Below are 9,026 nucleotides of genomic sequence, written 5' to 3'. Positions count from 1 at the left end.
GGCAAGACTATCCATCAAGTTGCTCAGGCTGAAACCCTTGGAGTCATTCTTGATGCCTTTCTTTCCCCCTCATGCCTCCAATTGATCAGCAAATCCTGCTGGCTCTACCTTCCAAACGTACCCCAGTGTGACCATTCCTGGCCACTCCCTTGCCTCCAACATCACTCTCTGAATTCTGCGATAGTCCCCTAACACACAGTGTTATTTGTACCAAGGAGAAACTAGAAATTAACATCCAACAATATAAGCTTCATAGAATAATTTTTAAGATTTCCATATTCTGGATGATCAAATGGCTATTTAAGACAATGCTGAAGAACAATCAACAGTTGCCTGGGAAAATTGTACTGGAAATTGCAGATACAAAGAAAGAATACATATAAACTGGAAAGTGTTAGTCACTCAGTCATGTCCGACTCTGAGACCCCATAGTCTGTAGCCCACCAGGCTCCCCTGTCCATGGAACTCTCCAGGCAAGAATACTCAAGTGGGTTGCCATTTCCTCTTCCAGGGGATCTTTCTGACCCAGAGAGCAAACCCAAGTCTCCTGCATTCCAGGCGGATTCTTTACCAACAGAGTCACCGGGGGAGCCCATAAACTGGAAAGTTATATTAAAAAATGTTGTCTGGGTTCCAAAGTTATAGGACTTTTGAGTTCCTTTTTCTGTTTGTTTATATTTTCAATTTTTTAAAAAATGAAGTTTCATTATTGGGAAAATATGCTACTTAAAAAAAGATAAAATGATGGGGGAAAAGACAGAATATAAAAGCAGAGACAGTGTGTGGTTGATGAAGAGGAGGGGGAGGCTACAGATCCCCTCTCTGCCAGAGAACATGCGAGCACTTGTCCTGTGAGCCCTCATTTCCCAGATGAAGAGAGGCCCAGAGATGCATGGTGAGTTGCTACAATAATAATGCCTGGTTCACGTATTCCAAGATGCCAGACACAGTACAACATGGTTTACAAAGAAGATAATATTCATTCTTCACACTAGCTGTCTCAGGCTAGGCATCCCCCTGCCCTACTCCACCCCATTCTACAGCTAAGGAAACTGAGGCTTATGGGAGTCATAGAACTTGCCAGAATAATACGGCTGGTCAGCTTCAAAGCTGATGTTCAAACCCCAAAGTCCACACTGTTAACTTTGTTTTATTTTGTTTTGTTTTTACTTTAAAAGCCATAAATTAATGCAGGAGTGGAGAACCAAGGTTTCTTTTTTTTTTTTTTTTTTTAATTTTTTTATTAGTTGGAGGCTAATTACTTCACAACATTTCAGTGGGTTTTGTCATACATTGATATGAATCAGCCATAGATTTACACTTATTCCCCATCCCGATAAACTCCTCAGCCAGCTTGTCCCATTTGAAAATGGAAGGTGACAAGCAGAATGAAACAGCTCAGAGGCCCCCCACCCCCAAATACTTCTCAGCTCAGCACACATCCTGGGCCTGCCTGGGCCAGGCCATTTCCTCCGGTAGGACTCAAGAGTCCAAATGTCCCCTTATAAAGAAAGCAGCTGCCGTGGGCAGGCTTTAAGAGATCCAGGGCCTGCCACCAGGGGAAGACCAACCAGCCTGGGAGGTGGGAGATTCTCCCCACCTAGGGCAGCCTGGCCTCCTACCCAGAATCCTCTCCTATGTGGTCCCCTGTCAGGCAGTAAAGCATCACTGATTTAGAAGCATCTCCTAGGGCATCTATGGTGGCTCACATGGTAAAGAATCTGCCTGCCAGTGCAGGAGATGCGGGTTTGATCCCTGGGTCAGGAAGATCCCCTGGAGAAGCAGGTGGCTACCCACTCCAGTATTCTTTCCTGGAGAATCCCATGGACAGAGGGGCCTGGCGGGCTACAGTCTATGAGGTAGCAAAAAGACAGGACTGAGCAACTAACACTTCCACTTTCCTCGGGTAAAATGTCAAACACCCTGGGATAAAAGGCCGGTGGACTGAGCTCTCTGAGTGATGAGAAAGTAAACTCTAGTCCCATCGGCTGCTTCCAGACTGTGGGTGAAGGAACATGTGGCCTCCTGAGGGATTCCCATGGCCTGAGGGTAGAAATGGGCTACGGAGTTGACAGATTCATCTAAAATGTCTGTAAAAATAACCTCAGAAGGACAGCAATGTTACAGTGCTGTTGAAAGATCTGATGAGAATGTAAGTGAAATGCTGGGAGAACTGAATTGTTCTAGTTCTGAGGACAACAGTCCCAACTCCCAGCCTGCAATTGGGCAACTGAAGACTTTCCAGCGATAGGCACCCTACATGACAAACACAACATGGACAGGAGCGGAGTGATGCCAAGGCGTCTTGAGACAGAATGGCTCTCAGGCATTTGGGCCTGGATGCTAACCTTAGTGCAGGTACTAGCATTTTTAAAGGAAAAAATATAGGTCAGGCTGAAATGGTGGGGCAGGGCAGAAGTTGGTGTACCAGTATTCTAGGGCTGTTAGAACCAAACACCACACACAGTGTGGTTTAAGACAGCAGATGTTTATTGTCTCACAGTTCTGGAGGCTGGAAATCCAAAATCAAGGTTTCAGCGTTCCCTCTGGGACTCTGGGAAGCCTTCTTCCTTGCCTCTTCCCAGCTTCTGGTGGTGGCCAGCAATCCTTGGCATTCCTTGGCTTGCAGCCACATCCCTCCAGACTCTGCCTCCTTCATCACATGGAGTCCTCTTCCCTGGGTGTGCTCCTCTCTCCTTATAAGGACACAAGTCATATGGAATGAAGGGCCCATTCTATTCCAGTGAGACCTCATCCTAACTAAATACATCTGCCATGACCCTATTTCCAAATAAGGCTGCGTTCTGAGATACTGGGAGTTAGGACTTTGATGTATTTTTGGGGGGGATGCCTTCAACCCATAACAGTTGGCCACAAATGATGCTCTCAAAAATGAGAGCATCAGAGAGTGGGGAGGGTGCATATAAATGTGCCAAGAATCACTGCACTGGCTTGGGGGCACGGGTGCATCTGTATTCATCACTGGGCCCGGCGCTGGACCCTGGTTCAGGCACATGGGTCCACACCCCCATGGAGATTCCCTATGACTTCTGTTCAATGACAGGAATACAGCAGCCACCTAGGGTGGGACTGGAGTGGACATCCAGCAGACCTTCCCTTGGGGACACTGGCCCCCACTGCAATATTCCACACAAACAGCCAGTACAATGATCAGGATCATTAAACATTCCATTTGCTCCCTGACACCAATAGGTCTCAACTTTTGTGTGTGTGTGTGAAGAATAACACCCCTTCAGATACAAAAACTGTGGACGACACACCAGAAGGGATGAAAAGATGTGAGACACCAAGTCAGCGCTAACAGCACGTTCTCTGCTACAAGCAGAATCAAGTCTCACCTTTTCTATAAAATTGCTGGGTTATCACACAGGGCCTGTAGAAGCATCCTTGGAGCTCACAAGGGGCCAGCCACCTCTCCACACCATCCACACCATCCCATCTCAGCTTGAGTCACTGTATAAGTAGAGATAATTATTGCCCTTTCTGTGGTCCCCTATGTTCCAAGTAAAGTTCTCCCATCTTTCAAGTCGATCTAAGAATTAACTTTCTACTTCTTATCCACAGCAGGTTATATTCCCCTTTTTCGTAGCATCACCCAAACCAGTGTAAACAGTCCCTATAATCTGTTATTGCAAAAACGAGCCTAACTTGTTGATCAGATCTCAATCTGGTACGTGTTTGGGAAGGAAGGGATGTGTGAGGGGCATAGGGACTGGGGCGAGCTGCTGGGAAAACATCTCCAGGACTGATGAGGAGGAAGGGGACCAAGGGATTTCCAACCTTCTTTTCTCCAAGGCTTAAAACATAATAGTGGTTTCTCTCTAACTCTGAGTTCTTTAGAAAGGCAAACTAGCCACTTCACCCCTTGCTAATGAACTGCACTTTCACTCTTAAGAACCTAAAATACAGTGTGAATGCATGACAGTTCCCTTGCGAGTTTTGGCTTCCCTTGGGGGATAGGACTCCTTCTTTTTCCTTCTTTCCTCTTCCCTCTATACAGCTACTTGGCTTGGCACCTCCGTACCACTTCCTACAGCCTGCTACCTTCCCCAGACGAATCTCCCAGAGAACCCATCCCAGCCTTGGTCTCTAAGCCCCAGCCTCCGAGCTCAGTGGCTGCCCCAGGAAGGAAGCTGCCAGCTCTGGGTTTCATTTACAGCTAATGAAAGAGGCTATTTTCTCCAGAGACAAAGTCAGAGGCATCTTCAGACTTCCACGCACCCTCTCCCTGTGGCCTCCAGCTCTCAGCTTTGACCAGACACCCTGCCCTCTTCCCACCCCTCAGGAAGGCCACCAACGGGTCCCAACAGAACCTACCAAGGAGAGAGTCCCCAGCGAACAGGGTGGTTTCCTGATGGGAAGGGAAACAATGTATCTATTTCCCTTGGAGTCTATCCAGGTAGAGCAATGTCAAAGACTGGGCTGGGGTACAAAAGGCATTAGGCAGGGACCCCAGAGGACAGTGTGCAGAATTCTGGCCATCAGACTCCAGAACATGTTGTTACTGGCTACAGCCATTCCTATTGGCAAATGCAGCTTTTGGACAGGATAATGTTTTTCAGTCTGGGCTCGATGTGCCAAGCGTCCTGGGTCAGAGGGAAAGGCTGGTGTCCATGCCAGATGGCAGGGCATGAGGCTGGGAGAGACTGCAGAGTTCGCCAGGGTCCCAGCGGTGGCCCAGGCCTAGCAGAGTCATTGCTAGCGCACCGAGGCTGGGAGACAAGGGCAGTGTTCTCCGTTTCTGGCCCTTCCCTCCAGCGTCACCTCCCAGGCTTGAACAGGAGAGTGATGGAGAGCAGCAGAGAGACGATTGTTCACTGAGAAGTCAACAGCATCTGCTTCCAGAGGCTTTATGAGCCAGAAAGGCTTCATGAGAAAGCTCCCACTTCCGGTCCTGGCATTTCTATGCATCCTGACCCCACCCTCCCTGTCCCATGCCTCCAGACACCTTTCCTGCCTTTTTTTTTTTTTTGAATAGTAGCAGCTCTGTTGATGGCTTATTCTCATATAATTCATCTATTTAAAGTATTCAGGGGCTTCCCTGGTGGCTCAGATGGTAAAGAAACTGCCTGCCAATGCAGGAGACCCAGGTTTGATCCCTGGGTCAGGAAGATTCCCCTGGAGGAGGAAATGGCAGCCCACTGCAATATTCTTGCTTGTAGAATTCCATGAACAGAGGGGCCTGGTGGGCTATAGTCCCTGGGGTTGCAAAGAGTTGGACAGGACTGAGTGACTAACACTTTCACTGTTAAAGTATAGAACCCAGTGGTTTTTTAGTATATTCAGAGTTGTGTAACCATCGGCACAATCAATTTCCACCCTTTCCCCCAACTAACCCGAACCCACTTCTGTGAGGATGCAGTGCCTGGACCACCTCCCGGTCACATCACCCTCTGCTTAACCCTCGCTTTATCAGCTCTCCTGGAAGCTCTGGGAGCATTTGTATACTTCAGAAGAGAACGTGAATTTTAAAAAGGAGAAATAATACACCATTATCCAGAAATCTGACCTGCAATATAGAAAATGATCTAGGAGAACCTCAGAAATAGTAAGATTTCTGTCAAGGAAGTTAATGAGGAACAGGAACTATTAACCACTCCACCAGCTGACTGATCTGATTTTTTAAAAAGAGCTGAAACATCTCAAAAAGATTGTTTATCTCTAAAACATCCATCTATTAGTAATCACCGCCCTTTCTTTTCACTCTTCTCCAAACCTAGGCAAACATGAATCTATTATTTTGTCTCTGTATTTGCCCATTCTGGACATTGCATATAAATGGGATCATACCATACTTACCTCTTAGGCCCCACTGGAGCCCAGTTTAAGCCTCCTGGGACTTGTGTGTCTGCTGGGGACCATGGCCCCTGGCTGGGTTACCTGTGCCGATGGATAAGGCAGCAGGTCCAAAACATTCACCGACTCCTGCGTTCATGCCTTTTCTCGGTGAGTCCCTGTGATTCCCAGGTGGGGCTAGTGGTAAAAGACTCGCCTGCCAGTGTAGGAGATGCAAGAGATATGGGTTGGATCCCTGGGTTGGAAAAATTCGCCTGAAGAAGGGCATGGCAACCCACTCCAATATTCTTGCCTGGAGAATCCCACAGACAGAGGAGCCTGGTGGGATGTGGTCCACAGGGTCACACACAGTTGGACATGAATGAAGCAACTTAGCACTCAAGCATGTGTGCCAAGCCTTCTGGCTGTTCTTTGCAACGACAACCATGGGCTGAAAAGACCCACAGATGTGGAGGCAGGAAATACGGGTTCAAAGATAGACGTTGCCATTTACCAGCTCTGGGACTCTGAAAGACCACTTAAACCTCCTGGATCCAGTTTTCAGCTGCAAATCAAGAATAATAAATAAATCTACTTCCCAGCCTTGTTGTGAGGGTCACACAAGACGGGGCATGTGAACACACACAGCGTATATCATAAAGCCAGATGAAAATAAACACAGCACTTTCCCATCTCCGTCTTGAGTTTGTAAACAGAAGCAAAGAGCTGGTCTTCTTCTCTATGTTCTCCCCTCCCACCTCTATTCCTCTATGTTCTTTTCTTTCTGTCCCTATGACACAACTGCCAGGGATAACTCAAGAGATGCTGCCCCAAGAAGCCAGGAAAAGAAGAACTGACCACTTACCAGGGCTCCTGGGTGAGAACCAAAATGATCAGTCCTGGCTGGGCAGGCTGCAACACACACAGTGCATGGGTGATGACCAAGAGCCCAGACTTCGGGCTGGGACAGTCCTAGCCTTTAGAACTGCCTTGGTTGTGTCACCTCTGGCAGCCCAACTAACCTCCTCTCCCGTTTCCTCACCCGTATAACTCAAAATAAAAATAGTTACAACCTCATGAGTTGTGTGCTAGGAATACCTGAGACACGGGCTTAGCACAGAGCTGGGCTAGTGGTCAAGATAAATTGCAGCCATAGCTCCCAGTCTTGGTTGTAACTATTATTTCTGTTATCAGAGACGGGGATACGGTATTGGTGAAAAGTACAGGCTCCCACATGGACTGAAGTATATTCATAGAGTTATAAAACTGTCACCACAGTCAATGTTCACCACCCACTCCCCAAAGAGCCCACATCCACTTCTGTGAAGACCGGTGCCTGGACCTCCTCCTGGTCACGTCGCCCTCAGCTTAACCATTGCTTTATCTATTGTTGTAGTAGCTCTGGGAACATTCATGTATTTCAGAAGAGAACGTGGGTTTAAAGACAGAAGATGCTACAGCATCTTGGTTTGATGGTTTGAGTTTGATGGTTTGGTTTGAGTTTGGTGGTTTGAGGCCAGGCTCCACCTTCTCTCTGTGCCTCAGTTTCCACAAGGGAACATAGATATGAACATAGTACCAGACTCAGTGCAACTGTGAGGGTCAATGAGTTCATACACATAGTGTGTTTAAAATAGTGCCTGACACAGAGAGCTATGGAAGGATTTATTATATTACTTCCTGAGATGGTTTCCCTAATTCTCTCACAGATCAGCAATAGCTCCTGGGTGTTTTCCTTTCACTTTTTCTCTGCAAACCTTGAGTCCCTGTTTCCTGTCTTAAAAGTCCTTCTGATAGTTTTTCAAATTGTAAAGTAGCTTCTGGTTTCTATCCCCATTTATCCATCTGTTTATACCCACAAAAGTCGAAGAACTAAAACCACTAGATAGTTCCTCCTGGAAAAATGCTAATGCCCAGAGGAAGAACTCCCCCGGGAATGAGGAAAAGCACCCCCAGACCTTGGAAGTGGGTCCCTGCTTACAAGATTCAGCTCATACATTTCTTTCTGGCTAGCTGTTCGAGGCAAGATTAAAGCAATTCCAGCAAATGTCAGAAGCTCAAATGCCCGGCCCCCAGGATAAAAATCCATTTCTTCCTTAGAGTTCTAGGGGCAACAAATCTGTGGCTTGAAGAGGCAAACAGTGATGAAATCCAAAAAACTAGCAAAAAGAAGGTGGGGCAACCGATTATCTTCCCATCTTGCCTCTGCTGATGACATTCTCATTTATTTCAGCTCAGCAAGAAAAGGCTGGGAAAAGCATCCTGTGATCCTGGATTGAATAACTATCCCAACTATCGAGCTGAGAATACAAGCCTGATGCAGTCAAAGCTTAAATATATTTGCATCTAATCCCCTTATAATCCTTCCTATGGAAGAGTGTAAAAGCTGAACAAGATCGACCGGCATTCCCACGGTGCGAGGACAGACACTTCTGCGCAAACTCTGAGATGTAATTAGCCAAGGCCGGGTGCTCCTTTGAGAGTTTGAAGCCCAGCACTCATGCTAATGACTGTGTCCCAGTCCCAGAGGATTTTGTGTACTTGTACACACATGCACACACACTGGTGAACAACAGAGGACTGAACCTCAGTCAGAGAAGGACCATGTTGAAAGGGATCTTCAGGGTTGTCCAGCCACCTGTCCCACCCTCATTCTATAGAACTGGGGTCCACAACAAGGGTCAACTTGCCCTAATTAACACTCTGTCCTCTTTTTTGTTTCCTCATTTGCAAAGTGCAAATCATTTTGCCTACAGGGCAGGGGTTCTGAGGACTAAATGAGAGACATAGGCCCTGAAATGTGGTAGAAGATTAGTAATTTTACTTCTTCCCTTTCTTCTCATGTTGCCCTGATGTGTAACGGTGTTTCATTTGCTTTTCCCTGAACACTTAGTGGGACCACAATCGATCAAGGAATATCAAGGAAGCTGGGAAAGCCATGAAGCTCTAACCTTGCAAGACACAAGCTTCCCACCAAGTGCAGCTGTGGGTAGGGGGTGGCAGGGAGCACTTTTGGAGGCTTTATTCCTTCATCTGTTTATTCAACAAATTCAGTTAGCCATTATTTCAAGCATTTGGGGATACAGTGGTGAGTAAAACAGTTATTGAGAGAGACATATCTTAAACAAACCATTACACTGCTAATTATTTGATTAAAATTCTAATAAGTGATACAAAAGGCAGACAGGCAGCTGGAGGAGTGTATAATATGGGGACTTAACAGAGCCTGG

At 46.8% G+C, this 9,026-nt stretch overlaps 1 long non-coding RNA gene across 2 annotated transcripts; it reads right to left on the bottom strand.

Moving 5' to 3' along the window:
* Positions 1-1,890: 1,890 nt before the first annotated feature.
* LOC122675890 lies at positions 1,891-7,157 on the bottom strand. Of its 2 annotated transcripts, none has more exons than XR_006335361.1 (3): positions 6,662-7,157; positions 3,360-3,474; positions 1,891-2,696 (listed from the first exon to the last, which is right to left on the bottom strand). It is a non-coding gene; the product is annotated as an uncharacterized LOC122675890 (long non-coding RNA). The 2 variants fall into 2 exon arrangements; XR_006335362.1 differs by lacking the exon at positions 6,662-7,157 and adding an exon at positions 4,339-4,375.
* Positions 7,158-9,026: the final 1,869 nt, after the last annotated feature.

Source organism: Cervus elaphus, chromosome 2 (assembly GCF_910594005.1).
Source record: "Cervus elaphus chromosome 2, mCerEla1.1, whole genome shotgun sequence".
NCBI classification, from domain to species: Eukaryota; Metazoa; Chordata; class Mammalia; order Artiodactyla; family Cervidae; genus Cervus; species Cervus elaphus.
This window is presented reverse-complemented; position numbering and strand designations above follow the sequence as displayed.